This window comes from Elephas maximus, chromosome 22 (genome assembly GCF_024166365.1).
Source record: "Elephas maximus indicus isolate mEleMax1 chromosome 22, mEleMax1 primary haplotype, whole genome shotgun sequence".
Taxonomy (NCBI): domain Eukaryota; kingdom Metazoa; phylum Chordata; class Mammalia; order Proboscidea; family Elephantidae; genus Elephas; species Elephas maximus.
In genome coordinates, this window is record NC_064840.1 from 60502722 (window position 1) to 60515593 (window position 12872).

The window sequence follows — 12872 nt, forward strand, 5'->3', positions numbered from 1 at the left end:
GACTGGCTTTCAACACACTCCCTCCCTCCCCCCACCAGAAAACATGCATCTTTTTTTGTTTTATTGTACTTTACAGAGAACAAACTAGTTTCTCATCAAACAGTACACATCGTTCTATGACGCTGGTTAACAACCCCACAACATGTCAACACTCTCCCTTCTAAACCCTGGGTTCCGTATTACCAGCTTTCCTGTTCCTTCCTGCCTTCCAGTTCCTGCCCCAGGGCTGGTGCACCTCTTTAGTCTTTTTTTGTTCCATGGGCCTTTTCATCCTTTGGCTGAAGGGTGAACCTCAGGAATGACCTCATTACTGAACTGAAAGGGTGTCCAGGGGCCACACTCTCAGGGTTTCTCCAGTCTCTGTCAGGCCAGCAAGTCTGGTCTTTCTTTCTGAGTTAGAATTTTGTTCTACATTTTTCTCCAGCTCTGTCCAGACCCTCTATTGTGATCCCTATCAGAGCAGTCAGTGGTGGTAGCTGGGCACCATCCAGTTGTACTGGATTCAGTCTGGTGGAGGCCTTGGCAGACATGGTCTATTAATCCTTTGGACTAATCTTTCCCTTATATGTTTAGTTTTCTTCATTCTTCCTTGCACCAGAAGGCTTGAGACCAGTGGAATATCCTAGATGGCTGCTCACAGGCTTTTAAGACCCCAGATGCTACTCACCAAAGTAGAATGTAGAGTGTCTTCTTTATAAACTATGTTATGCCAATTGAGCTAGATGTTCCCCAAGATCCTGGTCCCTATGGCCCTCAGCCCACTAATTCAGGGAGTTTGGCTGTGTCTATGGAGCTACCATGACCTTGCCTTGTACAGGTTGTGCTGGCTTCCCCAGTACTGTTACTGTCTTACCCTTCACCAAAGTTACTGCTTATCTATTGTTTATCTAGTGTTTCTCTATCCCCACCTCTCCCTCTCTCTTAACCATCAAAGATTGTTTCTTTTTGTATGTAAACCTTTCCATGTGGTTTTACAGTAGTAGTCTCATGCAGTATTTGTCCTTTTGTGATGGACTGATTTCACTCACCATAATACCCTCCAGATTCCTCTGTTATGAGATGCTTGCATCTATTTTTTTTAGATTGCTTCTTCATTGATTATTGTATCATGAAAGAACAGTAGGAAGGCCATTAGGTTTGGAGCTAAGAAAAACCTGCCACTTACTATGCTCTTGACTTTGGGTGGAAACCCTGGTGGTGTAGTGGTTAAGTGCTACAGCTGCTAACCTAAGGGTCGGCAGTTCAGATCCGTCAGGCGCTCCTTGGAAACCCTATGGGGCAGTTCTACTCTGTCCTTTAGGGTTGCTATGAGTCGGAATCGACTCGACAGCAACAGGTTTTTTTTTTGTTTTGACTTTGGGCAGGTCACCTAACTCCTTTGAGCTGCATGTTCTTCACCTGCAAAGCCGTGGTAATAATAATAATATCCACATGCCCAGGCTGTGGTAAAAATTATAAGAAGTTATGTTTGCGAAAACATTTGGTAAATTACCCACATCTGTTATTCTTGTTACTAATCCTGAATGCTTCTATTTAAACCATTCCTGATGCTTATGTCGTGGGTCACGCTGTTCAAAGCTTTACTTGGTATAAGTTTAAATAAGATTTCACTGGTATAAAAGCATCACGAAGGAAGGGCCCACTTGAAGGAATTTGCCCCAGGCTACAGGTTCTCTTCAGATAACCAGGTTCCTTTCCCCGGTAAGGCAGTGTTGTTTTGTTTTTTTCTCTTACACCTGTGTTTACATTGCTGGCTCTACCACAAATTAGCTCTCCCCGTCCACTCTCTGGAACCCTGATGGCATTGTGGTTAAGTGCTAGGGCTGCTAACCAAGAGGTCGGCAGTTCAAATCCGCCAGGCACTCCGTGGAGACTCTATTGGGGAATCGACTCGACGACAGTACTTTTGGTACACTCTCTGTGTTTATTCCTTCCTTCATTCATTCAAAGATATTTATTAAGTGCTGACAGTGTTAGACATAGAGAATACAGAGATAAATAAAACAAATTTCTGGCTTTGTGGAACTCACTGTGATGTTGAGTGGAAGGAGTAGTTACATAAACAGATAATTATAACTCCGTGAGATAAATACAGTAATAAAGAGAAGCCCAAGCAAGGTGTTAGTCAAACACATAGGCAGGAGGGTGGGGAAGTCAGGAGGGGCTTCACAGAAGTGACGGCTGAGTTAATCTTTAGGGATTTGTAAGAGCTGCTCAAGAAAACGCAGACAGGAAGTTTCAGAGGGCATTCCAGACTCTTTCCACATGGGGTAGATAGGCATAAATAACTTTTGTAAATTCTGAAGAATTAAGATAACATGATTAAAAATAGCCACAGTTAGCATTTCCAGTATTCTGTGATATTTTGGGATAGGGCAGAGGGGACATGGTATAGTGAGCAATTGTTGAGTGGAGCTGGTGCCAGTTGGGTGGGGATTTCAGGTGATGGAGAAGATACATTTCTCAGGTAATTTCCTTTGCTAAAATATGATCAATTGGCCTGATTTTTTTTTTAATCTTCCTAGTTGACATAAATGTTGTCTGTGTTTCATGCAAGTAGGCAGAGCCTGCCTAAATGACAATGAACCCAGGGGAGCCTGGAATAATTCCCAAGTGATATTAAAAAGGGAGCCAGTTCCCTTGTACACGCAGTACATGCATGCCCCTTGCATGAGCATTACAGAATCACTGTATGTTAGAAAGCAGAGTGCCCTTAGAGATCATCCAGTCCAATACACTCATTTCACAGATGAAGAAGCTGTAGCTCAGTGGGTTGAGGCAGCTTGCCTAAGGATGTAGATAACTAAATTAGCGTATTATTCCTCTTTGCCTCGCATCCCTGATAGCTTCGGCTCAATTCAGGACATGAAGCTTACTTACTATAATCAATCTAATTGCCAGTGATGACTTTGTCTTGTGAAAAATGTCTCTCTCTTTTCCATTTGACAGAAAATCGTGTACTGCTTTATATGTATAGTTGTGTCTCTGCTGCAGGTAAGCACCTTGAGGGCGAGGGCTATCCTTTATATTTCTTTCTAGTCCTAACTTTGAAGGTTAATACTTATTGAAAGATATTTTTTCAAACTAAAAACATCCCTGTATGTATGTATACTCTCTATAATACAAATAGTTATGCCAAATGAATCTCACAATTACAGCAATAGTCTTAAACCAAAATAGTAATATTAAAAGACAAAATATTAAGTCAATATAGCTATCGTAAAGAATTTTTGTAAGCACAGTGTCCCTTGGAAGCAAGGATGGTGAGAGGTCACCTCAGGTACTTTGGACATGTTATCAGGAGAAACCAGTAGCTGGAGAAGGACATCATGCTTGGTAAGGTAGAGGGTCAGGGAAGAAGTGGAACACCCTTGATGAGATGGATTGACACAGTGGCTGCAACAATGGGCTCAAACATAGCAGTGATTGTGAGGACGGTGCAGGACTAGGCAGTGTCTTATTCTGTTGTGCATACGGTGGCTATGAGCCTGAACCGACTGGATGGTACCTAGCAACAACAACAGTGGTACATTTTATAAATTCAGTGATAAGTGCACAGAAAAAAAAAAAAAACCTCAGATAAAATAAGCTGAAACAATACATATCATACTCAAACTTCCCTTCAAAGAGAACTAATGTAGCTATCTTGCACTAATATCTACCAATAAAGAGTCAAATTAATTCTCCCTTATTAAAGTTTGTTTGCATAATAATGCTGTTTTTTATTAATATTTTCCAACTCTGTCTATTCTCACTAACTGTTGAGGAGGTCTTTTACCCATTAATTTTAGTATCCCTTAATAAACACACCAAACTAGTTTCACTTCTAATCTCAGAGCCAGTCTTCCTGCTGATAAAATCATAGCTACTCAGCAGTCATTTGGGGATGTTACCATTTTGAGAAAACCATTCATCTCCTTTCCTATGTCTTTTGGCCCAGGCCGTCTCAGAATTTTTACTATGTCCTTTGTTTAACAATGGTATTGCCTTTTTCTCGAACTTGAAAGAGTTGAAATTAAATGGTGCAAGAGAGTAGTAACTGAAAGCCAGAGGAGTCAAGCTTGAGAAATATGGCTTCTGGAGAGGGAATGGTATGTGGCCCATCCAAACAACCTAGGGACTTTGTGATTCATATTCAGATGATTATAAAAAAAAAAATTACAGTTTCCTCCTTTAGAAAGCAAAGCTTCTTCCATTAAATAGGATATAAATTATAGGTAATGATCCATGGTCTTCTTAATAACAAGTTAAAGAGGGCAACACCGAAAACCAGTGTCTCTCAAACTTTAGCTTGCAACGACATCATCTGGGAGCTTGTAAGAAAAGCAAATTTTCTGATTGATCCCCAGACCTACAGAATCAGATACTCTTGGGGTGGACATGACAACTGGTTGGGTTAACAAGTTCTTCAGGCAATTCCGACTCAGGACTAAAATTTGAGAACAACTCCTACAAATGACTAGAAGGCAACACTTTAAACAATGTACTCCTGATGCTGTAAGTACAAGTAGAATTTCTTTCAACTTGAGAGCAGCTATTTAGCAGGCAGACTTTTCTGTATCAGTGTAGCTGCAAGGTGAAGATGATATTACAACTTTTGGTGGCAAGCTGGCTGGCCTACAGTGAAGGAGTGTTTTGCACATATACTATGATTTCATACTCTGTTTCTACCAATTGCTCCCTTTTTCTCTATTCCCCTTCTCCCTCCCTTGAAAATTTATTAGTTAAGTTTAATAACTTCACTTAATGCTTTAATACATCAAAGGTGAAGTTTCTTAGATAAGGTTAATACTTTCATACTGTATAATCTCATACATGACAGGGTGAGTTTTAGATTCCTTTTTGAATAAAAATTTTGAGGAACATGAAGGCCACTGAAAAAGTTGAACTATTTAAGGAAAGTTAATAGAGATGAGTTCTGTCACCTACTTCAACATCTATTTACCCCCTTCTTTTTTTTGACAGAACCCTAATCTTTTGCTGGGTACATGGCGGTTCTGTTAAAGGACTACATTGGCCAGTCTCTACTGCAGTTAGGGGAGCCCTAGCGGTGCAGTGGTTAAGAGCTCGGCTGCTAACCAAAAGGCTGGCAGTTCGAATCCACCAGCTGCTCCTTGGATATCCTACAGGGAAGTTTTACTTTGCCCTACAAGGTCAATATGAGTCAAAATCGACTCGACGGCAACGGGTTTGGTTTTTGGTATTGCACCTACGAAGTCTAGGAGACTAAGACATAAAAAAGCCAACAGAAAACAAAAAAGATATGAAAGAGACATCTTAGAAGCCTTCTCAAAAAGGAGAAGTTTACCCTTTTTTTCCTCTTTTTACCATTGTCTTAGTCATCTAGTGCTGCTATAACAGAAATACCACAAGTGGGCGGCTTTAACAAAGAGAAATTTACTTCTTCACAGAAAAGTAGACTAAAAGCCCAAATTCAGGGTATCAGTTCCAGGAAAAGTCTTTCTCTCTCTTTTGGCCTTCTTATCAATCTTCTCCCAGACTAGGAGCTTCTTTGCACAAGAACCCCAGATCCAAAGGGCACACTCTATTCCTGCCACTGCCTTCTTGGTAGTATGAGGTCCCCCTGTCTCTCTGCTTACTTCTGTCTTCTACATCTCAAGAGATTGCCTCAAGACACAATCCAGTCCTGTAGGTTGAGTCCTGCCTCACCAACGCAACTGCTGCCCATCCTCCCTCATTAACATCATAGAGGCAGGATTTACAACATACAGGAAAATCACACAATACAGGGAATCATGGCCCAGCCCAATCGATACATGCATTTTTGGGGGGACATAATTCAATCCATGACAACCATGTTCTGAGGAGGCCTTGTGAAAAAGTGATTAACTGCTCTGTGGGAGAAAGATGAGGCAGTCTGCTTCTAATAAGAATTGTTACTGTTGTTATGAGGTGTCAGTCAAGTCAGTTTTGACTCATAATGACCCTACGTACAAAAGAAAAAGACACTACCTGGCCCTGTACCATCCTCACAATCATTGTTATGCTGGAGGCCATTTTGGGGGCCACTGTGGCAATCTATCTCTTTGAAGGTCTTCCTCTTTTTCGATGACCTTGCCAAGCAAGATGTCCTTCTCCAGGAACTAATTCCTCTTGATAACATGCCCAAAGTACATAAGATGAAGTCTTGTCATCCTCACTTCTAAGGAGATTATGGCTGTATGTTTTTCAAGACAGATCTGTTCATTCTTCTGGCAGCCCATGGTATATTCAATATTCTTCATCAACACCATAATTTGAAGGCATCAATTTGTCTTTGGGTTTCCTTATTCATTGTCCAGCTTTCACATGCATATGAGGTGATTGAAAATACCTTGGCTTGGGTCAGGTGATCCTTAGTCCCCAAAGTGACATCTCTGCTTTTTAACACTTTAAAGAGGTCTTTAGAAGTAGATTTGCCCAACACTGTGAGCCCTGGTGGCCAAGTGGTTAAATGTTGGGCTGCTAACCAAAAGGCTGGCAGTTCAAATCTACCACCTGCTCCTTGGAAGCCCCATGGGGCAGTTCTACTCTGTCTTATAGGGTAGCTATGAGTCAGAACGGAACCGATGGCAATGGGTTTGGTTCTGGGTTTTATATGTTGTTTGATTTCTTGACTGCTGCTCCATGGACATTGATTGTGGATCCAAATAAAATGAAATCCTTGACAACTTCAATATTTTCTCCATTTATCATGATATCTTATTGGTCCAGTTGTGAGGATTTTTGCTTTCTTTATGTTGAGGTGCAGTACATACTGAAGGCTGCGGTCTTTGTTCTTCATCAGTAAGTGTTTCAAGTCCTCTTCACTTTCAGCAAGCAAGGTTGTGTCATCTGCATAGTGCAGATTGTTAATGAGTCTTCCTAAAATGCTGATGCCTCATTCTTCTTTATATAGTCCAGCTTCTCGGATTATTTGATCAGCATACAGATTAAATGAGTAAGGTGAAAGGATACAACCCTGATGTACATCTTTCCTGATTTTAAACCACTCAATATGCCCTTGTTCCTTTTGAATGACTGCTCCTTGGTCCATGTACAGGTTCCTCATGAACGCAACGAAGTATTCTGGAATTCCCATTCTTCGCAGTGTTATCCATAATTTGTTTTGATCCACACAGTCGAATGCACTTGCATAGTCAGTAAAACACAAGTGAACATCTTTCTGATAGTCTCTGCTTTCAGCCAAGTCCATCTGACATCAGCAATGATACCCCTCATTCCACGTCCTCTTCTGAATCCAGCTTGAATTTCTGGCAATTTCCTGTGGACATACTGCTGCAACCAGTTTTGAATGATCATCAGCAAAATTTTACTTGTGTGTGGTATTAATGATATTGTTAGATCACTTCTGCATTCTGTTGGGTCACCTTTCTTTGGAATGGGCACAAATATGGGTCTCTTCCAATTCATTGGCCAGGAAGCTGTCTTCTAAATTTCTTAACATAGACTTTTGAGCATGCCTAGCGCTGCATCTATTTGTTGAAACATCTCAATTGGTATTTCATCAATTCCTGGAGCCTTGTTTTTCGCCATTCCCTTCAGTACATCTTAGACTTTTTCCTTCCGCATGGTTCTTGATCATATCCTACCTTCCAAAATGGTCGAATAGCCACCATGTCTTTTTGGTACAGTGACTCTGTGAATTCCTTCCATCTTCTTTTGATGCTTTCTTGGTCTCTGTGAGTCAGAATTGACTTGACAGTACTGGTTTTTTTTTTGGATGTTGCTCAATATTTTCCCTGTAGAATCCTTCAGTATTGTAACTCAATGCTTGAATTTTTTCTTCACTCCTTTCAGCTTGAGAAATGTCCTTCCTTTTGATTTCTTAACTCCAGGTCTTTGCGCATTTCAGTATAAGTTACTTTGTCTTCTTGAGCCACCCTACTGTTCAGATTTTTACTTCTTCCTTTCTTCCTTGTGTTTTAGCTCTTCTATGTTCAAGAGCAAGTTTCAGAGTCTCTTCTGACATCCATGTTGGTCTTTTCTTTCTTTCCTGCCTTTTTAATGACCTTTTGCTTTCTTAGTGTATTATGTCCTTGATGGCATTCCACAACTCATCTGGTCTTCGATCATTAATGTTCAATACATCAAATCTGTTCCTGAGGTGCTTTCTAAATTCAAGTGGGATATAACCCACTGCCATCGAGTTGATTCCAACTCACAGTGACCCCACAGGACAGAGTAGAGCTACCCCATCCAGTTCCCAAGGAGCACCTGGTGGATTTGAACTGCCAACCTTTTGGTTAGCAGCTGTAGCCCTTAACCACTACACCACCAGGGTTTCCCAGGTGGGATATACTCAAGGTCATATTTTGGCCCTAGTGGACTTGCTGTAGATTTTTTCAGCTTTAAATTGAACTTGCATATGAGCAACTGATGGCCTGTTCCACAATTGGCTTCTGGCCATCTTCTGACCTACGATATTGAGCTTCTCCATAGTCTCATTCCACAGATGTAGTTGATTTGATTCCTGTGTGTTCCGTCTGGCAAGGTCCACATGTATACAGTCACCATTTATGTTGTTGAAAGAAGGTATTTGCAATGAAGAAGTCATTGGTCTCACACAATTCTAACAGGTGATCTCTGGTGTCATTTCTATCACCATGGCCATATTTTCCAACTACCTATTCTTTGTTTCTGGCTTTTGCTTTCCAATTAGCAGTAAATATCAGTGTTTCTTTATATATATATAGTACTTTAAGTGAAAGTTTATAATTGAAGTCAGTTTCTCATACAAAAACTTATACACACATTGTTATGTGACCCTACTTGTTCTCCCTATAATGTGACAGCACACTCCTCCTCTCCACCCTGTATTTCCCGTGTCCATTCAACCAGCTCCTCTTCCCCTCTGCCTTCTCATCTTGCCTCTGGACAGGAGCTGCCCACATAGCCTCATGTGTCAACTTGAGCTGAGAAGAACACTCCTTACCCCAGTATCATTTTATGTCTTATAGTCTAGTCTAATCTTTGTCTGAAGAGTTGGCTTCGGGAATGTGTCTATGCATCTTGATTACATGTTTGATCAATTTCACATGGCAGAAGTTGGTAAATACATTCAATTTCTTCATCTTTGGCATGGTGGGTAAATTTAAATAATAGTCTGGTGGGTAAATTTGAATAATAGTCTATTAACTGGTCTTTCTTTTAGGCATATGAATATTGTCCTATTACTGACAGTGTTATACTTCAGGATAGATCTTGAAAGGTTCTTTTCGACAATAAATGTGATACCATTCCGTTTCAATTTGTCATTCCCAGCATAGTAGACCATGTGATTGTCCAATTCAAAAAGACCAATACCACTCCATTTCAGCTCACTAATGCCTATGATATCGGTCTTTATGCAGTCCATTTCATTTTTGACAACTTTCAATTTTCCTAGAATGGTACTTTGTACCTTCCATATTCTGATTATTAATGGATGTTTGAAGCTTTTTCTTCTCATTTTGAGTCATGCCACATCAACAAATGAAGGTCCTGAAAGCTTTACTCCATTCATGTCCTTAAGGTTGACTCTACTTTGATGAGGCGGCTCTTCTTCAGTCATATTTTGAGTGGCTTCCAACCACAGGGGCTCATCTTCTGGCACCAGAACACCAGACAGTGTTCTGCTGCTATTTCTAAAGTTTTCACTGGCCAATTTTTTCCTAGTCTGGAAACTCCATTGAAAACTACCTACCATGGGTGACCTGGCTGATATTTGGTATACTAGTGGCATAACTTCCAGCATCACGGCAACACACAAGTTACAGGTTTCAGTGAAAAAAAAAAAAAATTGGCCAGTGAATACCTTGTGAATAGCAGCAGAACATCCCCACATGCCTGTCAGTTTGTCATACAGTACTGTAAATATTATAGCCTTGGCATCCCTCTGGGACATTTCTACTCTGTCCTGTAGGGTCACTATGAGTCGGAGTTGACTCAACAACAGCAAGTTTTGGTTGATATCATGTCCTGGAAGGCAGATGTGAACGGCTGGAGCTCTAGAAGCCATCTTACATCACAAAGTAGAAGAAACCTCCTGAGGATGTCAGAGCAGAGAAAGAGAAACTTGAATCATTGATGCCACTATGGAGTCCCCATTCTAGCCCTGGATATTTTAAGACATCAGAAGGAAACAAACTTCTATCCTAGGTATGTTTTGATTACTATATGAAGTTCATCCTTGTCCTAACTGCTAGAAGAGATATCACTATATTGGAGGGTAGGCAGCACATAAAGGAGAGGTTAAAATCGGAAAGCTCAACTTCCCATACTTTACAGATAGCCAATCCTGTCATGCAGTAGGATGTTATATTTTTTTATCCAGAAAATTAGCTTCCCCAGCCTGCCCCCATCCAATATGCTACTATGAGTCTTTAGCTTTGGGGATCCCAATTCTGGTTTTTCCATACTCTGTAGTAGCTTTGGTTCTCTGAAAGAGTATTTTTAGGTCCCACAACAAAACTGATACTGTTTTAGTTTGATTTTAAAAATAGATATTTTACATAATTTAGAACTTTGGAGTAGGGTTGGAAAAGTTCTTGTAGAGTATATTGAACATGACAGTAATCAAATAGTGTTTAAAAAGCATCTCTCTAAAATGACCAGGATGCAATACGTTGGAAATGATTTCATTTTTTCCGAAGGTCTTCCCCTGGGGTTCTCCGGTCATAAATCCCCCCTTTCACATGAGGCCTGGGAGAAGAGAAATGTGTGGAACTCTTCTATGACTCCATGATTTGGGTTTCACAGAGCAACCTTTCTTTCCACTGTTCAACAGTGTGTCTAACAGTTGCTGGCTATTACTAATAGCAATAATAAGTGTAGCAAATAGTTATGTAATATTTACGCTAAATAGGTAGTGTTTTAAATGCTTTACATATATTAACTCATACAATCATTCTAACCCTATAATGTAAGTACTGTTACTACCCTAAAATTGATGTACAGAGATATTACAAATATATTAAATGGAAAAACTGCAATTTGTACTCAGGCAAATGACACAGAAAGGATGTTGTAAGCTACAGAGTTCTGTGGGCTTCATTCTCTGTCTTGAAATCACTAATCCCAAATGTATGTTTATTATGTGGTTATGGGGGATTGAAATTCCCCTGGGTAGTACAAACAGTGAGTGGTCGATTACTCTCCTAAAGATTGGCTGTTCAAACCCACTCAGGGGCATTAAAAAAGAAAGGCCTGGTGATCTCTTTCCATTAAGACTATAGCCAAGAAAAACCTATGAAGCAACACAGCTATGTAACGCATGGGGTGCCTCGAATCGGAATAGACTGGAAGGCAGTGAGTTTGTTTTTTTTTTTTTGGTTTTATGGGGGATTAAGCAGTTTTTAAGCAGTGTAGAGTCTAGGTTTGATGTTTTCATTAGTTTCATAAGAGAACTTTTCATTCTCTGGCCAACATTCTTGTTAATCATTACATGTGAATGGCTAGGAAATCAGAAGGGATGATAAAATGAGGAGTCTTCAGGTTTGTTTTTTCTTATGCTTGTTTTGCATTTCAAAAGAAGGTTGGACTTGGTAACAAACAAGGAGATGAGCTAGATATCATGTTGCCTTCGTCCGCCCAGTGTCTTAGTCCCAGGCGTACTTTTCCTTGAGGTTAAGTTTCATTTCACCGTTTGCCATATCGTGACATTTTTAGTGGACTGGCTATTTGCATGTGCGGACTGTACATCACTGGGCTCTTACGATGGTACAAATCCCACAGGAGCCACACGAGGCCACGTGCAACATGATTGGGGCGGGAGAGCCCTATTTCATTTCAGTAATGACATCTATCTCTTCTTGTAGGCAAAACCTCAACTAATCTCTTCCAAAGCCCGAGGCAGTGATTTGACTTTTCCTACTCGTACTGTTTATGTGATCTTTATTTTCAAAGCTTAGTCCTAATACTAATCTTTTCCCAATTTGGATCCTTTTAAGCTTCCCTGACAGTAAAGGTTCTCAGATAACACTGATCACTGAGGTAGAGTGAAGAATTTCTAATTTTTTTTAATATTAAGTTTTTATTTTTTTAAAGAGTATCAAAAGAGGAATAAAAATTATCCAAACACCTGCTACCCAGAATGCCCCAATGAACTTTTACAAATAAATAAAAATATCATTTGTTTTTCAACCCAGAGAAACTTTTATCTGTGTGGATTGATTTAGTATGGTTCTGATGAGTCGGAATTTGACTAGACAGAAATGGGTTCTTTTTTCATTTTTTTCCTGGTTGGCAACAGGGTCTTGGGTGTAATATCTTCACAAGGTGACTCCCAGCCCTACTATGACTATGGAGAAACAGGTATTTCTAACAAACTGGGGGAAAAAAACCCAAAATTTTGGCCTATGAGATCAGTTGGAAATCCACACCTTGCTTGGAGCTTGGTGCTGAGTAGTGTAGGTCGCTATTGCCCTCTGGCGGTAATTAATCAGACCTACAGGCAAAGTTTAAACTTTATTAAAAAAAAATTTTTTTTTTTTTTTTAAAGCAAGGTTTAAACTTTTTATATGTGGCTATCCATCTGTGCTCGGTTAGAGTACAAAATGATGTCTGCACACCATACCTACCCATATTTAAAAGTTATAAATCAATATATAAAACTATTCAATAAAATATCCTCCTACCTTGAAAAATACACCTTCATAATGACCTAGAAGTGCAGGTTCAAATTAAAATTCTCAGATTTCTAGAATTTCTTGCCAAACATGGAGACATGGAGACAGTCGGTCTCTGGCTCATCTGCAGTCTTCCCAGCCCCACTCTGGTGCATACCTCCACAGACTTCTCCAGCATGCATATGGACACCCCAGCCCACCTGGCTAAGCTCCATCCACATATCCACAAAGAGTCCCCTCCATCCCACACACTCACTGTGGACC